This window comes from Hyperolius riggenbachi, chromosome 4 (assembly GCF_040937935.1).
Source record: "Hyperolius riggenbachi isolate aHypRig1 chromosome 4, aHypRig1.pri, whole genome shotgun sequence".
Classification (NCBI taxonomy): Eukaryota; Metazoa; Chordata; class Amphibia; order Anura; family Hyperoliidae; genus Hyperolius; species Hyperolius riggenbachi.
Genome location: NC_090649.1, coordinates 406,097,986 through 406,110,468, shown reverse-complemented (window position 1 = coordinate 406,110,468; position 12,483 = coordinate 406,097,986). Strand labels below are relative to the sequence as shown.

The 12,483-nt window shown below is 39.1% G+C and overlaps 1 long non-coding RNA gene across 1 annotated transcript; it reads right to left on the bottom strand.

Moving 5' to 3' along the window:
• Positions 1–2,558: 2,558 nt before the first annotated feature.
• Positions 2,559–10,502, bottom strand: LOC137570892 (uncharacterized). Its single transcript, XR_011031219.1, has 3 exons — positions 10,413–10,502; positions 7,281–7,389; positions 2,559–2,638 (listed from the first exon to the last, which is right to left on the bottom strand). It is a non-coding gene; the product is annotated as an uncharacterized lncRNA (long non-coding RNA).
• Positions 10,503–12,483: the final 1,981 nt, after the last annotated feature.

Here is a 12,483-nt window from a genome sequence, read left to right as displayed (position 1 = left end):
CCACAGTGAAAACTGTTCTCTGTAAATGTCATACTTTCTTCCCATAAAACATAAAAAGATGAAAAAAAGCCCTTTGTATTGCTATTTGCTAGTAATTACTGGAATTGCTCAGCATTTTCACAAATTTTCCCTGGACAATGTTAGAGACATAGACAATGAAAATCTAAAGGACGTTATTCTGTGAACTCCTTGAGAAACAGTAAGTAACATGAACTATACATTGGCCTCAATTCACTAAACTTATCTCCTGTCTTTAATAACTCTTCTAGAGTTGTTACCATGGTGATAAGGCATGTAGTATTCAGGAAACATTTTACCTCAGGCAAGCCTAAAGTTAACTCTTCTGTCTTTAAATTAACTCTCCAATCCTTAAATTAACTCCAGAGTTAAAGACAGGCTGTTAATTAGCTGCATGTGAAAATAACTACAGAGGAGGTAAATTAACTACAGAGGAGGTAAATTAACTACAGAGGAGGTAAATTAACTACAGGAGAGGTAACTTAAGGAATGAAGAGGTAAGATAACTCTCTCACTGTGTGGAGGTAAGTTTTCTCTTGCCTTATTATCTCTAGCATGATCTTAGTGAATTGAGGCCATTGTCCTTTGTTAACCATTGCAGAAATCGTGAGAGCTAAATAATAATGTCTTTTTTTATTCTACTAACGTTCCCCCAGATGGGGTTCATTATCTAGCCTCCCTACTTCAGTCAGGATAATTTGAGGTATATGTTCGCTTCTTTTCCAATGCATTTTTAGGATGAGGGGGGAGCAACTGGAATGGACAGAAGAATCACAATCACAGGTTTCTCGTTCTTAATAAAAATGTACCTTGATAATAAATGGCGTATATTTTAATACACATGAAACAAGTGAAGAGTGGCTTTTGGGACATTGCAGACAACTTTGGAAACATGTAGGCTTAGGAACACTAGCCTGTATGCTTAAAGGACCACTATCACGAAAAATGTTAAAATGTAAAATGCATGTTAACATATACAAATAAGGAGTATGTTTCTTCCAGAGTAAAATGAGCTATAAATTACTTTTCTCCTATGTTGCTGTCACTTACAGTAGTAGGTAGAAATCTGACAGAACCGACAGGTTTTGAACTAGTCCATCTCCTCATGGGGGATTCGCAGCAAGGCTTTTATTCTTTAAAAGACAATCCATGAAAGGGATATAACCACTTCAGCCTACAGGGTTGAGAATTTTTTACATCTGAGCAACTTTCACCTCCCATTCATTTGCCAATAACTTTATCCCTACTCATCACAATGAATTGATCTATATCTTGTTTTTTCCGCCACCAATTAGGCTTTCTGTGGGTGGTACATTTTGCTAAGAGCCACTTTACTGTAAATGCATTTTAACAGGAAGAATAAGAAAAAAACTGAAAAAATTAATTATTTCTCAGTTTTCAGCGATTATAGTTTTAAAATAATACATGCCTCCATAATTAAAACTCACGTATTGTATTTGCCCATATGTCCCGGGTATTGCACCGTTAAAATTATGTCCCTATCACAATGTATGGCGACAATATTTTATTTGGAATTAAAGGTGCATTTTTTCAATTTGCGTCCATCACTATTTAGAAGCCCATAATTTAATAAATCATATTGATATACTCCTTTGACATGAATATTTAAAAAGTTTAGACCCTTAGGTAACTATTTATGTTTTTTTTTTATTATTATTGTAATTTTTTTTTTTATTAAAACTTGTATGTGGGTATTTTTTGGTGTGGGAGGTAAACAGGGGATTTTACATGTGTAAAAATGAATTTATTCAATGTAAAGTGATTTTTGGTGTAGTTTACTATTTGGCCACAAGATGGCCACAGTCAAAAAGTCCTAGGAGCGATCGATCTTGCTCCCAGGAAGAAGATAGAAGCAGGGGAACTTTTTGATCTCAGAAAAGCCGCAGCGTCTGAAGAGACGCTGTCGGCTTTTCTCTGGGGGGGGGGGGGGGGGGGGGGCCGATCAGTGAAAGGGATTTATAATCCCTTTCATTGATCGCTGGGCTAACAGCCCCCATCGGGAGCGCGCACGGGGGGCCCGTGGGAGCGCGCACGACCTGCGGGAGTGCTCACAGCCTAACTGGATGAAAATTTTTGTTCATTTAGGCTGAAGTGGTTAAACAATGATGCTGGCCAGCCTCCCAGCTTGCTGCACAGTTTTTTGGCAGTAGGAAAGAACAACTGCCATTCACCAAGTGTATTTGAAACTAAACAAAATCCTGAGAATCCCCCACAAGGATATGGGCTAGTCCAAAAACTGTTGGTTCAGTCAGATTTTCTATCACCTACTGTAAGTGACAGCAACATAGGAGAAAAGTAATTTATGGCTCATTTTACTCTGGAAGAAATCTACTTCTTATTTGTATGTGTTTACATGTATTTAAAATTTTACAATTTTCGCGATAGTAGTCCTTTAATACCATTTGATTTCACATTTTCCAAAAATATGTGAAAATCATCAAAACATGAAAGACATATAAAAGCTATACCTGAAGATTGAGTGCATAACAATAGCCCCCTGTGACCCCCCCCCCCCCCCCCCACAATGGCAGGGGTAAGGAGGCTCTAGAGGCTCTTAGGGCTTGTTCCTCTTCTCTTCCCTCTTGCAGAGAAAGCAGCACTTTGCAAAAAAGAAAAAAAAAATTGTATGGGTATTGGGAGAGGATTACATTTTTTATACTTCCTGAATCACTGACTCAGAATGAGTAAGGATATAAATGCCCGTGCAAAAGGCTACATCTTAAAGGTGGCCATACACTGGCCCGATTTGCGGCCGTTTCGACAGCAGATTCAATCCTGGGATTGAATATTCTGCCAATCGTTCGCGGTAAACGCACCCGCCGATCTGATTTCCTCCCGAAATCAGATCGGTCCGTCGATCGCGCCGTGCGGGAAATTACCCTCGATCGCCCGCGGGTAGGGAGCGCATCGCTAGCGGCGGACGATCCGATCAGGTATACATTACCTGAGGCTGGCTCCCGGGCATCTTCTCCGCGCTGCACGGCTCTGTTCCGGCTCCATCCCGGCGCTTCCTGTGTCACTGCAGTGACCAGGAAGTTCAAATAGAGGGCGCTCTATTTGAACTTCCTGGTCACGGAGTGACACAGGAAGCGCCAGGATGGAGCTGGAACAGAGCCGTGCAGCGCGGAGAAGATGCCCGGGAGCCAGCATCAGGTAATGTATACGGGGGGGGGGGGGGGACAGGCTGCAGGAGTAGCTCAACAGATTGTGATCGGTTTCAGGCTGAAATCGATTCACAATCTGTTTGCAGTAAAGGGAGCCATACGATCCCTCTCTGATCAGATTCGATCAGATAGGGATCTGTCAGCTGGTCGATCTAATGGCAAATCGACCAGTGTATGGCTACCTTTATTGTAGTCAATATATGGACAAAAATCAGAGGACTAAAAACACTACAAAAACATGTATAGCAGCCGAACACATAGTACCAGTCAGTAACATGTATATAGGGGTGATCGGGTAACTTAAAGTTAATAGTAAAAAATACTCATTTGTAGTGACTGCTAATATTCACTAGTATAGTGAATTGACTGCTAATTGTCAATTGTAAACAGTAAATTGATAGTGCTTGCACAAAAATCAATCACTCAATATACTGTATAAATATAGTGCTAACACGTGCAGTAAACATGCATGTAAGAGATATTCAGGAAATATATAGTGCTTGAGTAAATTAACCACTTAAGGACCAGGGGATTTTCCTGATATCGGTGCTGCGTGGGTTCTCCAGCCCGCAGCACCAATCAGGATTTAGCCAGGGCGATCAGACTTCCCCCCTTTTTTCCCCACTAGGGGGATGTCCTGCTGGGGGGGTCTGATCGCCGCCGGCTTGCTGTGTATGCGGGGGGGCTCTTCAAAGCCCCACTCCGCAGCGTTTTTTTGCGCTCCCTCCCTCTCCCTCCCTACCTCTTCCACCATGGGCTGCGCAGGACGGATATCTGTCTTGTGCATTGTAGGATAGGCTTCAGCCTATCATATTCCGGCGATCCCCGGCCAATCAGAGGCCGGAGATCGCCGATCTGCCTTACGGCGCTGCTGCGCAGCAGTGCCGTATGATGTAAACAGCGGGGATTTCTTCCCCGCGTGTTTACATTACGCGTGCGAGCCGCGTTCGGCGGCTCGCACACTGTTCACGGAGACACCCTCCGTGAACTGGCATGGAAAGGTTTCCATGCTATACCACTAACGACCCGCCGATGCCTATCGGCGTTAGGTGGTCGTTCAATGTATATAAACATAAACTACTGACAAGACTATACAATAAACGTGCGTATAGTACCCAAAATATAGAGAGCAACCAAGGTGAAGGACCAAAGACAAATAGGAGGGTAATAAATAAATGTGACAGACTTATGTGAGTGTCCCATACAAAAGTCACAAGGTGCCTGAGTGCAGCAGCATCCGATCACACTACACATATTGTGGGGAAACTTCACTTCACCATACTTCCTAGTTAAACGTGATTGTCTTTTTTTTCAACCAAGCTAACTATTTACCTGTATTGCATACATACATTGCATCTATTGGTGGTTAGCAATGTGTACCAACATAAATTATTACAGTATTAGTTTGGGAGTTAACATTAGCTAAGAAGTCCCCCCCCAAAAAAAAATAATTACATTCATGAATATTCTTTTTCAGCAGGTGCGACAATGGAAAATTGGGAGTTTTACAAAATGTTTAAAATGCACATGCCCATTACATCTTCAAGGGACAGAGATAAAACAGTTGTGGTCTTAGAGAGTATGAGATATCTTAGAATATATTCTGTGAAGTGTTGTCAGCGCTATATACAATATATAATAACATTAATGTCTAATAATAAAATTTAACATACATGAAACAAATTGTGTGCAAATACTGTAACACCTAAGTAGTACAAGAAGCATCTTCATAATTAAAAGAGTCTCAGATGTTATAAGAGACATAAACCAGCATCATATAAAAATATGATTAAATTACAGATATATATATATATAGTGTGGTATGGAGTTAGCTTCAATTTATAAACATGCAGTAATAAAATAATTTATAAAACATACCTTTTAGATTCAGACATTAATTTGTAATATTTGATATTTCCTTAAAGTGAACCCAAGGTGAAAATAAACTGATGTGATAAGCAATTGTATGTATCCCCCTAATCCTAAAAAAATGACCTCTTTTTAGGTATCACATGGTTTTATTTTATTTTTAAACATTTACAAAGTAGATTAAATGTTTTATTGTCTCTGCTCAATGGTAGTCTGTGCCAGAGTTAAAATACATGAACTATTGACCTTTTTCTATCTCTCCCTTGACCTCAGAAGTTGTATTCTGACAAGAAATCGTTTATCATTTAGGTTTTCTATAAAGATTCTGACAAGACAGAAGCTGTCACTTGCATGCCTGAAAATTAACTCTTTTAGGCTGCAAAAAGAAAAACAGCCTGGTTATTATCATATCACATGTCGCCTTGGGTACACTTTAATCAATTAAAAAAATTGAACAATATTTAGTACTAAACCATAGGAACAAAACAAAATGGGAAAAAGTCACTATACAGAACATCCCCATTAATTAATAGTTTGTATATTTTTTATACTTAACTTTTACTTTTTTCATTTTACTTTATTCTTTTTTTTTTACGGTTTTTGAGTACTTTTAACTTAAGTTTTATTGCTGTTTGGAAAAATAACCTACAACTGATAAAAATGGTTTATTAAGAAAGGAATTCTACCAGGTTCCCTTTGAAATTTATGATTGATGCTTTTAAAAAAACGAGTTCTTATCCAAGCTGAAAAATTGAAATGTTGAGCAATCCTTACACTCCCTAAAAATACTTAACTTGCTCAGCATATGACCTTTACATGACAGAAGAAGAATTAAAACCTTGGACTTTTGGAATGTAAAGGTCTTTCACTGACCTGTAACACTTCGCTGACTGCATGTTGGCATTTGATGTTTTAAGCTTACGTGATACTTGTTGAGATATTTTTCTAAAACTCACAATTTTCCAGTGTCTGCACCTGCTGAAATAGAAAGCTCTGATAATTCTGAGACTTACTTTAACAGCTTGATGGAAGTCATATTATGTAAACAACATGGAATGCTGGAAGAGAGATCCAACAAGTCTGATCTAGACAATGGTGACTGTACAGCTCAGGTATGATCTATTACATGGTTCACCTGAAGACCTATACATAGAACCAGAACCATATAGTCAAGACAGAATTGATGGAATTTTTTAAAGGGGAACACCTTTTTCTTGAAAAAAAAATAGCAGTCAGCACTTTTGGCTTTCAGCTCTGAGGTTTTGGGTATCATTTGTATGTTCTACCTTTGTGATAGGTTGGATTTCCTGCAGGAGCTAAAGTTTCCTTCAACATCTCAAAATCATACCTGTAGGTATGTGGCTCTCCCAAATTAGCTCTAGAGTATAATTGAAAGTGTTAATGGTAGCCATTCATCTAGTGATTCTGATTCAATCCACAAAGCGATCGACTTTATTGGGCGATCGACTTCAGTAAAGTGGCCCGAGCACACTACGAGATCCTATGCAATTCTCTTTCACTAATCAATCTGACCGATGTTGTGCCTCCATGTTCTAAATGCAAATATCAATTCAGAGTTGATCAAATGACATGTGAACAGTAGATGATTCCTGTGCACTCGACCGATATCTTCCATCCTGCTCGATTGACTAAGCTGGTCAATTCAATATATCAGCCACTTTTCATCAATTGGTTCACACTGGAACACACTCGGTTCTCTCTTGATTCCATAAACTGATCGAATGGAATGGGCCAAAGTGCCAAATCGCTAGATGTATGGCCACATTTAGATTACAAGACAATTTGAGGGACAGTGAGTGATTTTGTTGGATTAAGGTTTTATTTAAAATGTTGCAGATTTCAGGATTATATCACTGTATAATAGTGCTGATGATAATATATAATAGTCCTTATTCTATTAACTTTTTCTCCTGAGTTTTCTCCTAGATGATATTTTCATACCTTACTATGGTATGCATAGTACTGGCCAACCATACCTTATCAATGAAATGCTTTTCAAACCACCAACATGCAAGTAAAGACTTTGACAGTACTTCTTCCACTAATGTTTGGTATTTTTTCAATTGCAGAGTGCTGAAAAGTTATTTTAAGCAGATGAAAAATTATCTCTTTGGAGAGAACTTGAACTGGATCAGACCAAGTATGCTTGTTTTATACACACAGTGGCGTAGTGGATAGCACTCTCACCTTGTAGTGCTGGGTCTTTGGTTTGAATCCCAGCCGCGGTACTATCTGCACAGAGATTATATTTCGTCTGTGTATGTTTCCTCCAAGCAGTCTGGTTTCCCCCAACACCCTAAAAACATATATATAAGTTACTTGGGTTCCCCATAACAAAATTGGCCCTAGATTGTGATGAACATATGACTATGGTAGAGATTAGATTGTTAGGGACAGTTAGTGACAAGACTACATATGTATACTCTGTTTTTGTTCTGTCCAGGAATAGAATCCGTAGAGCAATAGTTTCTCCAAAAGGTCTGTTGTATTTAACAGTTTTAAACAAACATCAAAGGTAATCACAGGGTTTTAAATGAACAAATAGTCTTTTAATTTCTCTCTGTATAGTTTTCTTCCACAAACAGGACAGACATGCCAATTATTTTTGGATTTCCAAATTGCAAGAAAGAACGGTTGCCTGACACGTGTTTCACGGCCAAAAGCCGCTTCCTCAGAGGCACACAGTACACATATACATCATATGTGGACCCTCAATAACAAAAAATCGGCAATCTGTCAAAAGACTAAAGTGCCCATTTCTTTTGACAGATTGCAGATTTTTTGTTATTGAGGGTCCACATATGATGTATATGTGTACTGTGTGCCTCTGAGGAAGCGGCTTTTGGCCGTGAAACACGTGTCAGGCAACCATTCTTTCTTGCAATTTGGAAATCCGAAAATAATTGGCATGTCTGTCCTGTTTGTGGAAGAAAACTATACAGAGAGAAATTAAAAGACTATTTGTTCATTTAAAACCCTGTGATTACCTTTGATGTTTGTTTATTAATGATTTGGGGTGGAACAATAATACTTGGCTTTTTATAAGTATCTGTATTTAACAGTTTGCTTATTAGCTGATGTCAGTTACAAATGAATAGTCACAACATATTTTACTCAGTTAGGCTTAGAACTGACCATCCATGCAGGTGTATTCTGTTCAGATTTACATTTTAGGCCCCGTTCACATCACAAACGCGGATGGCCATGCGTGCGGAACGCGTGCGGACCGCAACGCGTACGAACGCACGCCATCCACGTTTGTGTGCGTTGCGTGGCTGATCCCATCACTGAAAAGTGAATGGGACAGCCATGCGTTTTTACAAAAAATGCGTGCAGCATGCGTTCCCGGACCGCACAGGTCCGGAACGCATGCAGTGTGAACATCAGACATTGCACTCTATGCAATGTCTGATGTCGTGCGTGTCGGCCACCTGCACGCGTTTCCAAAACGCGGCTGGAAACGCGTGCAGTGTGAACGGGGCCTAAAGGTTTCTAATTAAACATGATTCCTTCTTGGTACAAGTTGATTAGAATATCCAGACCTCTTTATCAGGGAGTTTAAAAAATAACCTCAGATTTCACTATGCATTCATTTTTCACGTAACACATGTTGAGTAATTATGCTAAATTGTTTAAAATCCCATGCAACTGTAAAATGCTTGTTTGCCCGCATGTCCCGTGCAACTTTCTATGGTGTTGTATAGTCACCTAGAACTTCCTTCTTCAGGTGTCAGCTGGGGCTGTATCTGTTCATATAATATCTTAAAGGAACACTCTATTTATGTTTCATTACCTGTAATGCTAAACAATGAGGTTAGTTCTGTTCAGCTCTGTCCATGTAAATGCATAAACTGTAATCCCCTGGAGCATCCACATCAAGCTACAAGCTTCACAATAGCTGCTGCCTAGCCCAATAGCCCCCAACCCAAGTAGAACCAAATGCAGTAAGAGGTGGAACTCCACTAGATGCAAAGTGATTGCTTTAATAGCAGTAGAACGACACACTACATGTTCCTCCTCTTACTACATTTGACTGTCTAAATAAAGCCTTTTTATGCCCCACATTCTAGCTCTCACATTCACCTACAGTCCCAGCCTCTGGTGAATAGAGACATTCCCTTTCATCTAATCTCTCGTCTGGGAACTGTACAAATTTGTAATGGAACTTTTATACTAATATTCTTCCACTCGGAGATCATTGTAAACACAAGTGGTCCTGGACTCCTGAGAACCCCGCTATTAAGAAACAAAAGCTTGCAACACTCATATGGTACTTACTGGACCACAGGGGGTAGCCGAAGGGCTAGTGAATAGGTCTCCATGTGCGAACCATACTAAGAAAATTACTTGCTCATCTGAGTTTGTGGGTTCTTTTAATAAATGCAGGGTAGATTTCATAGTGTAAACACTTTGTGGGATTGATAGAAGCCTTGTGGGATTGAATTATAGGGGTATATCCCCAAAACCCCAGTAAACTTTATATGTGAAGGCAGTGCACATAAAGTTTACGAGGCTTTACGCAGATTATGTAACATGTTACGTAATTTGTGTAAGTCGTGTTATACATACAACAACTGTATTGCCTGTTGTACAAGCAAACTAGGTGAAGCTTGAATGCATATTACATAAAGTAGTACAATTGCATAAATAGCGATACATTTTACGTGCGTTACTTGCACATGTGCAGTTAAATTGGGTTCAGTGAACATGCCCTATAGGGAGAAATTGAACATCTTACTGTATTCAAAGCTGAAAGACTAGCTGTGAATGTTGTTAAAATTCAAAGCCCTCTAAACTTCTCCATGAAACTTACAACACACCTTGTATTGACTAGTTCAGCACTGCCCTGCTATTCTTACAATGGCCCTCCCTTCCCTAGCAACTGCTACTCTGTTGGAGATGCTGAATAATTTCATATACACATACATCACACACATTTATGTTAGATGGTGCATACATACTTGAGCCACCGAATGTAGTTTGTAGAAGCTAAGATCAGCCGGAACTAGGAACTAGCAATGCAATCATGACTTCCAGAATATCACAGGTGCTGGGAAGGACAGAGGCTGCACATCCCAATACATTCAGGAAAAGATGTTGTAGTGCAGAGAGACTGGTCACCACTAGACCTGTTGTAGACTGGCTACAGAGGAGGATAATGATTCTCTTACAGGATCCATTGCATAGTATTACAGTAATATTTTAGTTACCAAATGCGGTGCTATACAAACCGATTGATAACATAAGGTGTAATGAGGTTCCCAAAAATGATAAAATATTTAAAACGTCAACAACAAAATACAAAGTATAGAGACTTACCTAAAAAATGACAAATGTAAATGTCAAAGGATTTATTGCACCATTGATGACACGTTTCGTGAGGCAAAGCCCACTTCTTCAGGTTAGTAAGAAAGTGCCTATAATAATCCAACAAAGAACCTATCAATCTCCAACCCTCTATTAGAGGCTTTCTACTGGGGACCTTCTTTTGAGAGTGTGACCAACCAGGTGTGAGGTCGGTTTGATCTCCTCACATGAGTAACTATATATTTGGACATCAACATGTTGGAACTAAATAAAACAATAATAATAAACTTTAACATAGATTGAGGCCAGCCCAGGAGCCACACCAATGAAAACAGGCAATCGGGGATTGCCGCGTTAGTACGCAGTAATCTTTATCTGGCAGCAGCCAATCAGGAAGTGATGCTCACTTCCTGTTGGTAAATCAAAAAGTGCGCAGAAGCGTATTGCTAAAAAACGGCAGCAGTCTGTTTAAAAACATGCACGTCGCCATAGACATACATGACTTGACATACATGACATACAAGTGGACCTGAACTCAGAATTTCCTCTCTGCTCTAAAAGATATGCAACAGCTTAATAACCTTTAAAGAGAAAAGTTTCTTTGTACTGCAGATACAAATCCTGCAATACATCTGCAGTGTGTCTACTTCCTGTTTTTCATGGAAGCAGAAATATTGTTAAAATCCTGTGTTTACAAATTAGCCGAGGGGGAATAAGACCAGCTAAACTCTCTAATTACATACAGGGTGCATTTTCCTTCTGCCCTGTGCAAGAGTTCAGGTCCACTTTAAAAGTTCATTTAAATTACTTAAGGTCTTTAATATCCCCACATGCTGGCCAGAAGTCTGATCAATGCTATAGGAATTACAGCATTTTATCTTGTATCATTAAAGCTATCAGCATTAGTGTAATAAAAATAATTATTCTTTTAGCACGTCTTTAATTACTCTGACAGTTCTCACCTATTAATTCTCCCGGCCCTCCCTTTCTTTTTGCTGATAAAACCAGAAAATATCAGATCGGTACAAAGTTCAGCTCAGCCTTCCAATGTTAATTCTTTGTAACTTTTCCTCACTTCACTCTGCATTTGCCGGCAGCTATATGTGTAGTTTTACATCTACAACAAGCAGAAAGAGAAATCTAGAAGAGGAGAAAAGGTCATTGTGATGTACAAAAAAAAAAGTAATTCATTTCAAACTGACAATCAGAATTGTATTTTAGTTGTATTTTTTTTTTTTATTATAAACCATAGAAAAGAAGGGAAAAAAGTGCATCTTTCAAAGATCAGTAATAGTTAAAAAATTATAACAAGTGAGATCGCATGCAGACCAATGTCCAGTTTAAGACGTCAAAGTAGAAAAGAAAGTTTCTTGCTGCATTCTTTACAATATGTACCAGCTTATAAAGAGTAAACATCAAAATAGCGTAATACTGATTGTGAGTACCTGTGACGGAAAGTTACGTGACAAGACAATTTACTCTGTACGGCACTGCGGAAGATGTTGGTGCTTCATAAATACTAAGTAATAATAATAAAATACTGTATGGTAAGTAACAAGCAGTGCAGAATCCAGAGATTTGGGCCAAGTGTCTCACAGTGATACACACTCCCATATCATGCAGTCGCTCCCTAGATCGTTGCTGCTTCAAAAACCAAGTGGTTCTATCGTGTATGTATGGTCTGGCTCCTATGCAAGCAGATTAAGGGTATAGCGAAGCAGATTCTACAACCTTGCTCAAATAACCAAGATTCCAAAGTTTATTCAATCTTAAAGTGTAATTAAAACCAAACAGCACATAGAGTAATCCAGTGAGTGGCTTCAGCCTACTAATAAATATTGAACTTACAGAATCCCAGTAGTATTTGCATGTATAATTTATCACTCGCTGTGTTTACCCGGGCACTGTGTCTCCAGAGAGGGTGGCATCCTGCTGTCTCCCCAACTTTCCACAGGCAAGGACCGGAGCATGTGGCGATAAATCAGTTATAAACCAATTTTAATATCAGTTAAAAAGTTTAATGCAACAAAAGGATTGTTTTTTTGGAAAGATCACAAAAGCAGGAAGGCAGTTGAGTGGGGCA